We start from the raw sequence: 17827 nt of genomic DNA on the forward strand, positions 1-17827 counted from the left end.
GCATGTATGGGATCAATACAATGGCTCTGTTGCAATGCACAACATCTCTTGTGCATGTCCAAAATTAAACAAGGCGGCTGAACCGTTACCACAGCAGCTTCATATAAATGGAGTGATGCAACCAATTGTATTCAGCGAAGTCTTACAGTGGTTGGAAAGATACAAAACTGGTAAAGTATGAACATGTATCAAATGCTGAATTTGCTTCACATTTGCTCGACTTTCATCACTACTTTCTGGGAAGAAGCATTGTTTATCAGCAAGACAGTCACAAAAGTGCAGACTGGACAACCCCCCCCCCCTCACCATCTTTATGTTTGTATAGCACCATAAAATGAAGGGAAATTTGAAGGAGGAGAGAAAGGAACCAGAAAAGGTGCTACATGAACACTTAGTGTTGGTGAAAGCATGTACTGAAGCATATCTAAAATCATTTGGTTTGTCTTAGTTCATGTTTCTATTGTTTTCTATATGTGTGTATCATGTTTACCATTGTTTTCTATATGTGTGTATCATGTTTACCAGCTCTGTAAGATGTATTTTCGTAGTAAAAGTTATAGGCTTCAAATAACCACCAATGTCACTTGAAGATTTGTTCTGCTGCATTATGGCAGGACAGTTCGACAGGAATGGTAGTCCACAGCTTAGCAACTCGATGCTTGTCTTTTGTCTGAAACTTTCATTTTGTGTTTTGCTTGGCTGCATACCTGACAGACTGAGTTTCAAGATAACACTACCATAAATGGGACAACTTGCTTAAAGTTACTTTTTCAGCTTAGGGAATGATGCCCAAAATAATTGTCGCGTACGACGCACTGGAAATGTAATTCCTTAATATTGATTTCAACCCCTTTCCCCTTCACACTCAAAATACGAATCATCTAAACCCGCCCCTCTAACGTAAGGAATTATGTTTTTAGTGCGTCAGCTTTTATGAACGATGGCTCCTCATTTTGGCAAAGCGGAGTAGTTAAGCAGTTTGCTTCTACTACAGAGGCTTTAGAGCACTCACCATGCTAAGTATTGTGTGGCATTGAAATAAGAAAACCAGTATGCCCTTGGACCAAATTGACTTATCACTAACTTAAGCTTTTCTTTGTACAATGCTACATTATTGAATGTACTGGCCAAGGGCTGACTGAAAGATATTTCAAGAAATTCTGAAATCGACTCGGAACTCAGAAATGTGAAAAATAGCAGGTGGAAATTGAGCAAGGAAATTCTTGAGTCATTGAACAACACAAAATGAAATGCAATAGAATTTTACACCTAGGACTTTTCCAATTAATGTTATTTTTCATGCATATAATATGCTTAAAACTGTTGTAAATATGGACATTTCTTTAGCTGAACAATGACATGCCACTGTGGAAAGACATCACTGTCATGTTGGATGTGTGCTCTGATACAGAACAATGAGCACCGTATTTCTGCCCGTAATTCACCCATTAGAAATACAAAAATGATGAAAGTGCAAAACACCAGCTCCCAAAGGGCCAGAACCTGTAATTTTTCATGACGTTTTCACTAATTTTGTTGCTAATATCAACTACTGTTTCTTGTTCTACTTCCGAAAGCATTCTGAGATACACAGTCATGGGCTAGTTAGCTTGGCCTGTATGGAAACTTGATTGTTATTGTTGACAAGTAAATTCAGGATTAGAATTCAAATGTAAACAATTGCAGTGCATTTTACATGTGTAGACACTGCTTTTGGGAGCAGACCAAAAACTTGCTATTGCCATACAAAACCAAAGTAGTGAAAAACATCAAAATTTACAGCCATTTGCCCTTTAAATTTGAATTTGCATTTTGAACTTAGCATATTGACATTACAGATCTATATATAAAGGCTTGCATTATGAAAGGGGGAATAGTGGATAGGCATGTGATAAGCAAAGTCAGTGATGTTATATTGCTTGTAATTGCAAGAAAACTAAAAATTAAACGATTTTCGAATCATTCTAAATTAAAAATTCAGGTTTGGAAAATCTAAAATTGGAATTTTCAATACAGAGTTTATATTTACATCAAAGGGGTAGCGGCTGGACCTTTTTACAAGATTTCCATAATTTTTGTTCAACGACAAAATTATATTTTTTGTTCTTTTATCCAGATTATGTTGAAATACATGGTGTTTGTAAAACGATGCATATGTACGATATGCAGTGTTATTGTTGACAAATAAATCCTAGCCGAGACTAGAATTCAGTTGCTTGCAATAACAGGTATCACTTAAAAGCACCAGAGAGTTGACAAATTCAATTTACACTCGGCAGTATTTTCAAGTTGCCAAGTTCATAATCAGTACATTCACTAAGCAGACAGTCAACGCATGGAAGAGGATGAAGAGAAAATGTTACTCCAAACATATATCCTGGAAACATTGGTTATCATACCTTTAAAGCATGTCATTCTGATATGCAGGTGATAGATCAATTGCCTAGAAATACCATCGTATTGTAGGAAATCATTTCACCAGAAATCAAACTCTTCACCATGAGTACAACACTGCATGCCAACCAGTTATTAGGATCCACATGTGAAACTACCTTTGTCACATTCATCTGTAACACCATGGGTGCCTCTGAATTAAGGTCATGATTACACATATATCTTAGCTCACACAACCAGGCTATGTAGACTTACCCACATGGGAAACTGACAATGTCTTCTGTTTCTATGACAACATCCCAAGTCCTAAATCCTGCCAGGATCTCCATTATTTATACGTTGCAGAATTTCAATAATCTAGCAGTCACCTGAACATTTCCACCTCACACTCCAATACAGACATGATCCCCTTCATGGCAGCTCACAGTTTCATTGACGCTATTTTATAGTTTTTAAGGTAGTATATGGGTTTCAAAAGTGAAAGATAAACTAATTTGCTCAAACTTTTCTCAATGAATAACTCAACCACCGACTTCCAAATCAAGAATACATTTTTGGGTCACTGTGCAAATTTGGTACTTTCAAAACAAATTAACAAATATTCACCGATATTTGAAAATCGAAATGGCTGCCATCCCAGTGTTAACACTACGGAGAAAAAAATGTTTTGGATTTGTGAAAAACTAAGATTGTGAAAAGTTTTTTTAAACCAAGAGCTTTAAAATGAATCCCCACAAGTGGTAGACCAGAAAAGAATTGTAAAAAGGTTGAGAGTCCGTTTATCGTCCCCGAGGCGCATTCTACCTTAAAAAGCCTATTTTCACTTCAGAAGTATTAATCTGATCCGAAAGAGGACAGAGGACACTGCTAAATATCTTGTCCACTCACTGGTGACATCTCCGATCGATTGGGGAAACAGTCTTCTTTACTGCATCAACCTGAGACTAATTTGAGTAAACTGCAGCTTGTTCAAACCACTGCAGCTCGTCTTATTACAAAAACCAGGACATTCACCACATCACCGATGTTTCAGCAAAGGTGCACTGTTTACCAGTCTATCAGCAGATTAAATACAAACTTTTGCTGCTTAATTTTCATGCCTTACACGGTAATTATTCTCCGTCATACATTAGTGACCTGTTAAGCATCTACCAACGCAATCGACATCTTCGACCTGGAAATAAATACATATATCTGTTGGTCGTTCCACTTCTAAAACCCTTGGAGATCACGCATTTTGCTGTATAGCACCAAGCCTATGGAACTGTCTTCCACAGCCAATTGAAATGACTTAAAACTCATTTGTACACTAAGACTTACAAATACAAGTAAAGACTACGTTGTATTATAAAGCACCTATGGGCATATGGCGCCATCTAAATGTTCCTTTATTGTACTTGGGCCTCAGCCCAAGTACATTTGTTTTTCATTCCGTGGGAAAAAACTCTGTAAGGTATAACCATTTCTGGCTGAGACCAGGAGGGCAAAATGTCTTGGCTTCATCTTTCTTGGCATAATAAATGGCGTAATGATGTTAACTGAATGGAAGTGCTGCTCTCAGCCAGTCTTGAATAAGTGAGATGTGAATATTAATGCTTCTCTATCTGAGTTTTTGCCACAAAATCTTCTGAATATAATCAAAATGTGCATCGAAATGCAACAATTAATGCACCCTCCGTTTCCTAGGCGATGGCACGACCCTTGCTACACCCACTGGACGAGCCAAAGTGGGAGGGGTAATTTCAGTTTGGTCGAACAAGAGGGCTCGAGACCAGAATTTAACATTTAAACTTGAAACATGTTTAATCGCTGACAAGATGTGGACTAGTGTTAATCAAAGTAAAATTGTGAAAAGGAAAGGTTTTATATCCCGGACACAATGAAAAACATTACGACTGGAAACTGTACCCCCAGTTGAGAATAGTAATGCCCACAGCGATGGAGAACACTTATCCTTGAGCTGAGAAACCAGACCATCATTTCGAAATAGAGCTGCAGATTCGAGAAGCTCGTTCAAAACAGCTAGGTACACCCCATATACAGGGGTGGTTTCGAGTTTTGAGGGCAAATTTCGCCTCCTTCATATAGAAATCGTACGTTTGTTTTTCCAGGAGAACACACCATTTGACACAAAATTTGCATGTAAAGGGGTCGCCAGTAAGCACGTGGTCAAATCTGGCATAAGAAACAATATAAATGTTGGGTAAAGCCAGTCCAAAATAAACTGATTTGAACTTTTGTGTTTTGTTATTTAAACATTGCAGTAACATTACCTTCTTTTGACAACATCACACAAAAATAATACGTTTTGAAACTGAATACTCCGACGTATTCTGTGTCTCCTTTGCTAAAAATACGTATGCCGATTACCATGTAAGGAGATGATGACGTCAAGACAGATTTGTAGTGCGTTTGGTCCTGGATGGTGCACGAAGTTTGTCAAGGTAGCTTGTGTATTTATTTCCTAAATGGGAGAGATTAGGGTCGATCTAAACGAAGGCCGAAGAATGTTATGATACTCTAAGCGAGCTGAACTCTAACGCGAATGGTTGGATAATTTGGAGGATGTCTAGAATGATCTCGTCTCATTAAGATTATTTGGCGGTCAGTATCGAATTTCAACTGCGTCACAAGTTTGCGAAATGAGTATTCCGTCGAACGCGGGTCAACGAACGATATTTTAGAAATCTGGAGATATGGCACATCGCATTTTTATTTTAGTATTTTATGCTTTACAGAAGATTTAAGAAGCAATGATTTTGTCGAAAATTCTGAAAAAAATACAAGAAGATTTGATCGCGAACACATTTTCACTTGGGGTCAACTAGCCCTGCGTACGATGCTGTGTGTTCCGCTACAGCTAATCGCCCCGCTCACCACAGCCTAGACTCTCCACAGTCGCTGTGCCTTGTTTTGTGCGCGCCGCGATGGGTCTGCATTCGAAGGCTGTGCAGCTGTGAGCACGCGCTGCCAGACACAGCGACTGTCCGTTCTTGCAAGGATATGAATATTCATAAGGTAGTGACGTCAAAAGAAACTGGGCGGAGAGAATATATACTAGTAGCTGGTAGACCTATATACGCGGTATGTTTTTATTTTTCATTTTTAATTTTATTTGGCTATGCTACCGGTCATTTTTGTTTTGATTAACGGATGTGTGGAGTTCTATAAAGTACCCGGATCAGGCAGAAATCCGACCGGTCGCTTGCAAGAACGTCCAGACCCTGGGATTCGCGTCGTGTCTCTGAAGGGCGCGCGCGTGTTCCAACAGGAACGCGAATCGCAGGGTCTCTGCCAGACTATGTGTTCCGCTACAGCTAATAGCGCCGCTCACCACAGCCCTGCAAAGACCCATACGTAGGGTCGGTGACTTCAAATCCATTTTGGGACTTGACGTAAAAAGCCAAATTACTGCCGAAATTCAGCGTTCTTGGGCCCAAGTCGTATCCCAGCCTACCTCAGCTACTCGATCGCTTCCAAAAATGACAGTCTTTTATTCACTTCTCGTAAATAACCGTCGATGTCTCGCTAGCCCTGCGTACGAAGCTGTGTGTTAGCTGTAGCACATAGCATCGTACGCAGGGCTAGGGGTCAACATGGGGTCGCAGCCATATGTTGCCTCAAAACTTATTTCTGTCTGCACTCAAAACTAAAAAATGTCGGATATGAACCTGAAACTTCAAACTTCGGCGAAATATTAGCCTATAGACAAAATTTCATCTAGGTAAGGTAAATTTACTGAAATTTGATCGACAAATAATCCTGAGCTTGAACGTGACAGCTCGCCTTCTCCGGGAAGTCAAGTATCCAGCTGCCCATACACAGTTGCCCATATGGCCAGGTTTATGAGATTGTTTTCAAGCGACGGCGGCAGACCGTACGGGGCTCTGGATATGAACCTACCGCCGGTGTAGCTGTAATAACTGTTGCGTTGTTTTTAGTGCCCACGGACGAAGTCCTGGGGGAGTTATAGGTTTGGTCATGTCAGTCCGTCCGTCCGTCCGTCCGTTCACGCAGATATCTCAGACATGCCCTGGTCAATTTCTTTCAAACTTTGCACAAGAATAGTACCCAACCTCATACAGATGCACGTCGATTTGTTTCACAATGCGATCGAATTTGGCCGTGTTAGAGGACTTTTTAGTTTACACCTCCATAAACTCCCATGTATAAAGCAGTTCTCCATAGACTCCCATGTATAAGGCCAAGAAAAATAAAAATTTAGTTTCTCATCGTATTCATATTGCCTAAAGGATGCAGTGACACAGTTTTTTGTCCCCACGGATAAAGTCCAGGGGGCTTATAGATTGGTCATATCCGTCCGTGAGTCCATCAGTGAGTCCATCAGTTCACGCAGATATCTCAGACATTTTGACAAAATATCATGTGACCTTGGTGACCTTTGACCTCAAATATACATTATTGTCCATAACTCAGTAACCACAAGTGCTAAACCTTTCATATTTGGTATGATGGGACACCTTATGACGCCACATATTGTACCTCATTAATTATGCGCATATCTAATTTTGAGCGAGCCAATAGAGCTAGAGGTCTGATTTTTGGTATATAGGAATAACTTAGCAATACAATTATTTTGACAAAATGTCACGTGACCTCAATGACCTTTGACTTCAAATATATATATTGTCCACAACTCAGTAACCACAAGTGCTACACCCTTCATATTTGGTATGATGGGACACCTTATGACCTTATTACCACGGAGCAAAATTTTGGAACAGTTTACCAGCTACTATAAAAGATATAAACAATAGACACCAGTTTAAACAAACTCTTAAATCTTGGATTTTAAACCACGACTAGTTGTCTTTTTCTGATTATACCCTCCGTCCTCGTTTAATTTAGTTTTTTTTTATTTAATTCTCAGCTACCACCCACCAGGAGCTAGACACTCATTAGCTTTGCATTAGCTATTTTCTAGCTCCTATTCACATTCATTCCCTTCATAAAAGAGAATATATCCTCATAATTCTCGTGTGTCTTTTTTTTGTAGCAGCATTTCTTTATTGACTAATTTAATTATATGTAAGTTTTTTTGTTTCTATTTATTTGTACACTGAGATATTTACTGTTGTATATACTTTTGTAATACACAGTGAGAGTTTATAATGTGGGGTCTTTATACCTCGTAAGAATACCAGTCTCTGTATCTTGCAATCATAGATTGTGATGTAATTACAGTCTTGTAATTGTGGAAATGAATGAATGAATGAATAAACTAAACTAAAAACTAAAATTATGACACCACATATTGTACCTCATTAATTATGCGCATATCTAATTCTGAGCAAGCCAATAGAGCTTGATGTCCGATTTTGGTATATAGGGATAACAATAGGGTAGAAATCTAAATATGCCCATCTAAATATTAGACATCTACCATCGAGAACAAAAGAAATTTGCTGTAATTTGAATATTTAAGGAGTTTAAGCAATTTCCACTATAAATAAAGAACCCCTGCCTCAAACTCCACAAAAGTTGCTAGACATATTTTGCCGTTGTCATGCCATTGCTTCGTTTAATAACCAGTTAATCAAATGCCTAATTGACAGGAGGAAATTCAAGACCATGTATGAATAGTAGTATATATTGTCCTCAAAATTACTCTATCACGGCCCAAGTACTCATTGCCTTCAGCAATACTGCCTTATTATTATTATTATTATTATTATTATTATTATTATTATTACAACCAGGGCTCGCAATTAACTTTCTTTCCCTGGTAGTCCCATTTGGCTACCATTTTCTGAAGTTGGTAGCCCAGTGACAAGGTCTGGTAGCCCATGCATGAATGAAGAGTTTTTTTTGGTAAAAAATATTTGTATTTATGTCTAGACAATGAAAGATTTATTTTGCATGATTCTATTTACTCTTTATATACACTGTGTAGTAACTCTCGCCGTAGACTGAACCCGGGCAATGGTAACTCTCGCCGTAGACTGAACCGGGGCAATGGTGTCACTTGTATATTTTGGCATAGATTGTGAAACTATATAAGGGTTTCCAGAGGGTTGTTCACATATGCAGATTACAATGTGTAAAATATGATTTTAATAATCATAATCGTAATTTATTAATAATCATAATTATCACAACAATGGGGTTTCCAGACGGTATTCACAAAACGTGGACGACATTGGTTTTCAAGAAAGTTTTAACATTTTGTAACATTCATATGACTCATCTATTAATATTCATAATCATTTGTTATGATAATAATAGGAAAAATCATCACAAATAATGCCTACTCGACCTGTCTTCAGTGTCGGTGATACCAGCTGTGAGATGCTTTATCCGATACTCATATTTAAAGCCAGTCTTTCCCTGGTACAAAAGAGAGTTACAAGCACGGTTTTGAAAGAGCATCCTACGCAACGATTTTATAATATCACTTGTGGAGGGACCGCTATAATATTTCCATGTGTATGTAAAAAAAGAGACATCCATATGTTTTATCCAACTGTCCCAAACATGTGATCTGATATTTTTTGTGGTAATTTTGTTTTCCCATGGAGAGACTGTGATTACACAGTCATGACCTCTGTTTATTATTATTATTATTATTAAAGTTTTTTCAGACAATGTGTCCATATCAGCATTACACACAACAAAAGAAAATTAAACTGAAATGATCAGAAAAAAAGAAAAAAAAACACAGAAAGAAGAAACAGAGAGAATGAGAAACACTTGCGAAAGAAAGACTTAAATTGTGTACAACTGCTTCCTCCAGAGACGGAAAATCTTACTGTGGCAATTCCAGTCTGAATTACATATGACAGAAATCAATGCGTTTGAAGATCTATCAATTCTGCATTTACAGTTGTAAATACTTTGTCGGATAACTTCCCCGAGAGACATAATATTGTTAGACACAAACATATTTGAAGCACTACTACCAGCAGATACAGCTAGAAGCCTCCTCCAAACATTGTTATATATAAATTTTAGTTTGTTCAAAACCTTTGATTTGTCGTTAAACCACAAATGGCAGCAATAAAATTTCTACAGTAAGCAGAAAACAACACTTTCTTGACATCAATAGAACAGTGTTTACATTGTCTCAATAGCATATTGGCTCTAACACAGAAAGTACGTCTTTGTCGTTCAATATCAACATCATCAGTCTTATCACTAGTAATAACATGCCCCAAGTGAGTGTGCTGAGTAACAAATTTTACCCTGCTACCGTTGAGCATTACACAAGGTGTACGAGAGACGATAATCTTTCTTCCATTAAAAACCATACATTCCGTTTTTGGGAATTATTAATTATGTCATTTTCTTTACCCTAATCTTCACATACATAAAGGAGATACTGTAAACCCTTCACACTGTGACTGAGAAGAGTCATATCATCTGCATAGCTTAAGTTATTTGCTATGACACCACAGATATTACACCCAATGCTAGTGTCACAAAGCTTCTGAATTAGATCATCAATGTAATGTTAAAAAGGTAAAGAGAGAGCACCCCTCCTTGCCTTACACCATACAGAGAACCAATCAGACATTGAATTTCCCAGCGAACACAAAACAATGGTTTCTATACCAGAATAAAGAAATCTTACAATATAGAGAAGGGCCTTCCTGTCAATGAGATTCTGCATCAACTTGAAGTGATTCACGCGGTCGAATGCTTTCGATGCATCGAGAAAAGAAACAAACATCGGACCCCTTTGCTAGTATAATAATCAACTATTTTTTTAAGGCGAATAAACTGAGGTCAGTAGAATGGTTACGTTTGAAACCAAATTGAAGATAATGAGAAATCATGTGGTACTGACATCTGTTAAGTACAATATTCTCCAGCACTTTTGAAGGAATAGTATCCAATGCTATGGGACGATAGTTTGAGACAACACTGGCCAGCTTTGTTTTATCCTTGATGATAGCAACCAAAATAACATCAGTGAGACGAGAGGCCAACTAATCATGGGAAAGCATTGCGTTAAAGCAATGTGCCAGCAGCGGAAGGAAATTTGAGTATGAAAACTTCAGATGCTCTGCTGTAATGTTGTCAGCTCCGCCTGATTTCTCATTGGGTAATTGACTGACGGCTTCCTGAATTTCGGACGTTGCAATGAAATGGTCAGAGGAGAACGTAACATTGCTCAGCTACTCCTCTTATCTCCCTCTTGCCCAAAACAGAAGACACTGAATTAAGAATTGAACTGAAATGATTCTGCCATATTTTAGCAACACTAGCATGCCCACAATGTCATGCATCGGCCACTGTATATACTAAATAAGCTTTATTGCTCGAACGTTTTCTGACCCGTCCAAAACTTATTTTGTTCATTACACTTTAAGTGATCAGCCATTTTATCTGCCTGATTTGATTTTCATTTCTCTTACAAACACGAAAAAGATACTTGAAAAATAATCGCAATCATACCAATCCATAATCCAATAACACTAGGTCAAAATTTGTAAGACAATAGTTGTAAACATAGACACAAAACAGCACAGAACAGACAGTAAATAGACGGTACACAAACAAATTCAAATTCATGAAAGAAAGATATATGGACCTCTGGCCAAAAGACCAAGAAGTGATGTCAGGTGTTTCGAAAATAGTAAGCGCATCCTGCCCCACATGTGGCACCCGCCATATATCAATCTGTAAGTCAGATAGGTAGTGGTCACTAACTAAGGCCCCATGTCACCGATGCCATCAATGATCATTTGTCGAAGAGAGATATTGTATTTATCTACCAGCTTGCGATACCTACCAAAAAAGCGTTTGAATGTAGAGACAAGTCTTGCTCTGGTGTAACCTTGATTTAACAGTTTGTAAGAGAGATGGCCATGTCTCTCTACAAAATCACCATATGAACTGCATGCTCTTGCATATCGAATAAGCTGGGAAATGTATACCCCATAAGCAGGTGAGAGTGGAATATTACTGATGAGGTGTGGAAAATTGATTATACTAAAGTTGAAATCATCTCTCTTGTCATATAGCCTAGTAGAAAGGTGACCATTAGAATCAAATTCAAGTAAAATGTCCAGATATGAAGCAGAAGAGGCCGTTTCTGTAGTTTCTTTAATCTCCAATTCTGGAGGATAAATCATAGCGAGATATTTACTGAATTCAGAGTTATTCAATGAAATAACATCGTCTATGTATCTAAATGTAAGGTTGAAAGTACGAGCTACAGAGACCTTTTTCTGCTTGATAAGGTTCTGGATAAATTCTGCCTCGTATGAGAACAGAAATAAGTCGGCAAGTAAGGGAGCACAGTTAGTGCCCATGGGAATTCCTATACACTGTTGGTAAATGTGTCCTCCAAATTCAACAAATATGTTGTCAATGAGGAAATCAAGCATACTGATGATGTCTTTCTCGGTATACTAGTAAAACACTTTAGCGTTAGCCCGGGATTTCCTCATCATTTCAAATAAGGGACCATGTTTAGGTTTTCTTTCATTTACCCAAAGCAAGAACATTTTGCGGTCAACCTCATGTGCATCATTGATGCGGTCATTCCAACCAGGGACGGTGTTATAATTACCCTTCGATAAAGGTCTTAAAGTCTCATGCGCTGCATTAGCCATAGGTGCGGTAATGTTACTGTATAACTCATTGATTGCTTGCAAAAGCGAGGAATCTTTACAATTACTATTAGTGCGCTTGATGCATTCAGGTGTCCTAATATTATCAAAATGCTTTTTTGTGCAATTTGCGTACGCAGATTTAGAGTAACCCGGGAGCGTCTTCCAGTGTATCCTGGAGTACTCGCTATAAAACAGGCCAATCGCATGGACTTGTTTTCCCTCACATGAGAAATCACAGTGAATATTGATAGACAGAGGTAGATGATCAAAAAAAATCATGAGAAATGTTGTCAGAAATAACTTTGCTATGAGACTGTTGAATTGTGATACAGTGGTCAATTCATGAAGTAGTACCGTGTACATCACTAACATATGTAAAAGCTTCTGACTGCAAACCTAACAACTCCACATCACAAGTAACGTAATCAAATTGATCACAATACTGTTTTAACTCCTTACCAAAATCAGTGTTGGCCTGATCAAAATTTCCGTTGCATCATCTTTGATATCAGGCCTGCGGGGTTTGGGAACCCCCATGTGCTATGGCAGTGTCTAAAACATGCCCCCTTGCCATCCTGACAAAGATAGTCTTTTTACAGTATTTCACATATGTGTTTATCTTGTTACTCGATGGTGTGTGAGCCTTCCGTAGACACATCGAACGATCACTAAAATGAAATCAGTATAAATACTCTCCCAAAAAGCATGTAATTGTTGTATAACAACAACAACCACACATTGTTGGCTTGTATTCTGTTCCATTAGACGTATACCATTTAGGACATAAATTTGTGTCCTAAACCTCAGCGTCGCTCACGTTGATTGGTAGGTCTTATGTCCCTGTGTCCCATCTGCGTTCATTCATTGGCTGCCTTTATGTCCTCAAGTCTCATTAATATTTACTGTTCCGAATGCAACTCATTCATTGGCCGCCATATGTTCTTGTCCTTGCCTCACTTTCGGGTGTTCCTTGTCTCTTTCTGCCATGTGCTCATTACTGTACGCATCTGCGAGCCAAGCCAATCATTACCAGACTGCTAGAGCGTAGGTGCAACGTTTGTAAAGACAAATTTGTCATTGCACCTGCGCTGCACTTAATCTCATTGTCAGGAAGCTCCGGCATCAAAGTTGTCTGCATTTCCCTGACACGTGGACATGTGACACGTAGCAATATTGGTCTCTTATTAGATGTAAATATTTCTGTCAGTAAAAATATGCTGCTTCTTACCAAATGAACAACTTTGGAGTTACACTCTTCAGCTAAAATTTCATTTGTACAACAAAATGCTTGCCATCGGATTGTTTATTAAAGCTCCGTTAGCTGTCCCATTTAGCTTTTCTCAGTATTGTTCTCCGTTTGACTCCAGTTTCTGGTGTTAATCCCTGGGCTATGATGAAATAAATATCAAATGCATACCTTGTCGATGCAGTCTAAATGGATATAATCAGGCGTTATTGTTGAATACCGTATTCAAGTCCGGACTATAATTGATTTATCAACAATAACAATAGTCATTACACATGTACTAGATGTGTTGACAAGCAGTCTTAGAGTAATGGACACTTTAAATTAGCATAGCACAGGTATTAGGATGAGAAACTATAGTAGATTTAGGGAGCTAAAATACTGAAAATATATCCAAAAGTTACAGCTCATGTCCCTGTAATTCCGAATTGACAATAAAGGACTGCATCATTGATTCCAGATGATCCATGTACATGTATAACGTAGTCAGCATCTTTAATTAGACTAGCTCATTTGCTAAAGCTTGTTCGGACATTCATGTCTGTTGATGATTATTTTCGTAATCGTCTACAGATCCAATGTTGGTGTACATATATCATCGAAATGATCAAGGTAAATCTGCTTGTGATCCGTTCGATGCGATATGACAAGACATTAGCTGTGGAGGGCAATTAATGTGCCTGTTGTGCACCTGTTTGAAGTTACTTTGACAAAACTCAAGGCAATCAGAAACAACTCTGCTAGATGCCGCGCATTTCCCGAATAAACTTGAGACTTTGAAAACGAACACGATATCTTCAACTGAGGAATTCTTTTTTAGCTACTATAGACTATAGTCTATAGAAGCTATTGGGATGGGTATCCGTCCGGCGTCCGTCGTCAGTCTGTATGTATGTATGTATGTATGTATGTATGTATGTAGTATGTATGTATGTATGTATGTATGTATGTATGTATGTATGTATGTATGTATGTATGTATGTATGTATGTATGTATGTATGTATGTATGTATGTATGTATGTATGTATGTATGTATGTATGTATGTATGTATGTATGTATGTATGTATGTATGTATGTATGTATGTATGTATGTATGTATGTATGTATGTATGTATGTATGTATGTATGTATGTCCGTTTGTGAGGCGTCCGTCCACTCAAATATCTTGAGAACCGCAGTACTTACTGATTTGATATTTGTTGTGTAGATGAAAAATATGATTTTGAGAAACTATTTTTTTAATTTTTTGATATTGTTGAAAATAGGCAAATTAATGCCAAAAAGGTGTTTTTGGTAAAAAATCTTCTTCTTCATAACCGCTGGTCAGACAGCTTTGTTATTTGGTATACAGGTCCCTAGGGATAACCCAACTTAGATTTGTTCAAATTGTGATGAAGTATGCAAATGTGTATTTTTAAGGAATTTTTTTGTCATTTTTGTCAAAATTTGACTTACATTGTGTGTAATTCTTGTACTGTATAAACCCTATCAATTCACCCAGAAAAAACAATTAATATGATTTTAAATAATTGAATTAATTAGGAAATCATCAAAGCCAAAATAATTTTAGTGTAGAATTATCAGAAAGTTCAACGTTTTTTGACAGTTCATAGTGAAATGCTTACCATCTTGGAGGATTAAAACATGTAAAGGCAACTTTCCTGAATCCCAACTTTGACATATTCTGATCCGTCATTTATTGTGCCCTGTATGTTATCTTAAAGAAATTGCTCAAAATAGTCATAGAGATAGAGAAAAATCTAATTTCCATTTATGGTTGACTTGGTAAGGATAAAATAAAATTACTTTTTGAGGAAAAAAATAGAGTGGTCCAGTAAAAGAGTGGTCAAAGTCATAGGGTTTTTATGGTAAAGCTGGGCTGTAAGATTCCTCATGTGCTATTTATAGCAATTATGCAATCTGTGTAAACAGTGCAATGATTCCTTATAATGCTTTTCATGACCTTGAACTTCTTAGGTTTCAAACATTTGTCTCTTCAGTGTGCTTTCTCTGAGTATGTACAGTCTCAACTTATTCAACAGAACTCACTTACAATGTTAATCAAAGATATCCACCTTCTTCATTAATACATGTGTCACAAGAGGTTATTTGCTACACAGCAGAGCTCTGTCAACTGTTGAGTTGCTTGTTCTTTCAAAACCGCTGGTCAGATAGCTTTAATATTTGGTTTACAAGTCCCTAGGATGACCTAAGTGAGATAATTTCATACAGTCAGGAAATACTTAACTTTGTATCCATGTCTATAGTAGCTTCAGGGACTTTGGCCCTATGTTTTAATTTCTTGCGAATGTTGACTATGCTTTTGGTAGAGGAGCTGCGGTAACCACAGAGACAAACAAAGACGGAGGGGTGGGTGGATTATATGACCATTTAGCAATCGTAAAGAGGTACTATATTTGACATAAGATGTCATGGCGATACGTTGTGTTTGAAGCCATCATAATTAGCGGCTTCACAAAGGTTACTGTCAGTCATTGTTTGAAAGTCATGAATGAAACACCTGGAGTCTGGGACTGCTTTGCTAAGCGTGAGGATACATTTGTATATTACAGTAATGAGCACATGGCAGAACGAGACAAGGAACACTCGAAAGTGAGGCAAGGACAAGAACATATGCGGCCAATGAATGAGTTGCATTCGGAACAGTAAATATTAATGAGACTTGAGGACATAAAGGCAGCCAATGAATGAACGCAAATGGGGCATAGGGACATAAGACCTACCAATCAACGTGAGCGACGCTGAGGTTTAGGACACAAATGTATGTCCTAAATGGTATACGTCTACTAGAACCATCACATATGACATTCATGTGTGTGCAGAGATAACCTTGAGTGACCTCCAAACATTATCGGCCATGTCCTGCCAACAATACAAGAGAGGTATCTGACACACCCCCTAAAACTTAGGATGACACATGGTCAGTACAAAGGCCAACATCTGTAGCACAGCAATCTTTGGATTGAGGATCAAACTTCAGAAAGGCTGGTAACTGTCAAACAAAAATACACTATTACAGTGTTTTGAGCAGAATATATTTGGAATAAATTATATACACATTTTCTGAAATACTGCTTCTCACAGTATGTTTTTATTCAACAAGGACAAGTCATATTATTCACAAATATTATTCATAAAAATATTTCAACAAAAGTGAAACTCTTTTATTCTGAGCAAGCTCTACCCAGCCCAAGATGTTCATAAAACATGAGAACAATCTCCCTGTGCACTGTATCCAGCAGCCCTGCTGTGCAAAAATTTCTTCCGTAGTTCTCTCATAATATTCTAACTTTTCTCAATTAGGCCAAAAAAAATATCTACATTAATAAAATGCTGTTGAAACAATACCACGCGTCAATTTCCGTACGCTGATTTTGCATATGAAAGCGTATCAGCCAGTTGAGAGTTACGTTCACAAAAGTTCATTGCCCTAGCCCGATAAGGTTTCTGTGTCACATCATCTCTGTACGATTGAGAAAAGGAGAGAAACTGAAGGTTTTGTGCATTATATGAATGTCCATAACACTCTGAAAATAATTCTAATAGCAAAATTGACATGAAAAATTGGACTTTACTGTTACAGAAACGTGTTAGACTGCACAAGTGGTGTGGTGTCAATGGGCCCGGTTTTTGAATTCAGTGAACAGACAGTGACTCATTTTTCGGAGCAAATAAACCCTAAAATTAACTGTCGGTGACAATCTGTTTGTTATTTTCCCCACTCTAAATGACTGAAAAAAGCAACTGGAGCAAATCTGACATCGAGAAAAACTCGACTCCGCATTCAATTCAAAACAAGGGATCTGACCCTCTAAGTTGTTCGTTTTTAGCTCTAATGAGTCTGCGCGCAAAAAACTACAAGACCAGCTAGGTCACTACAAAATACAGCTCACTGGTTTGCAAAGGGCAATATTGATCCAAACTTACAGTGATGAGGGATGATATACGCACAGTAAAAACGTGACAAACAAGCACATTATTTTTTTCAGAAGCTACAAAACATTCTTTTATAACTACACTAGATAGATTTATTTCTTGGTTTGTGTAGTGCAGACAGTTCAGTAAAAATGAAAAAATCCATTCAAGGTACAGTGGGAATGGCTGGCTGTTGTTAATTTTTGATGTTTGAATGTACATTAAGCCCTATGAAAGCAAACTTACAGAATATGTGCAAACAAACATAAAGAATATTTAAGCATGAGGGAATATGCTATATTTTTAGGATATTAAAGCCTATGAATATTAATGAGCCCTCTGCCACTCTTGGAAGCCCTATACATTTACAACAGTGATACCTAAATTTGTTGACTTTTGAAAAAATCTTATAGAGGATGGTGTTTGCAGCAAGCAGCTTGGATTGTGTAAGCAAGTGATTTATGGCTTGTAGTATGTATATCACAAGTGACATCACTGCAACATTAAACTTACATAAGACGTCCTTAAATGTTTCAGTTAAATCCCCCAAAATTTTTAAATCCCCTCAAAAATTCCAGTAGAGGGGGACCAATCCCCCTGGTATAGTATCCTAGATGAAACACTGCATTGATGACAGTAAATATTGTGTTGTGTCAGTTCTTACGAGT

The sequence above is a fragment of the Ptychodera flava genome, chromosome 13 (assembly GCF_041260155.1).
Source record: "Ptychodera flava strain L36383 chromosome 13, AS_Pfla_20210202, whole genome shotgun sequence".
Taxonomy (NCBI): Eukaryota; Metazoa; Hemichordata; class Enteropneusta; family Ptychoderidae; genus Ptychodera; species Ptychodera flava.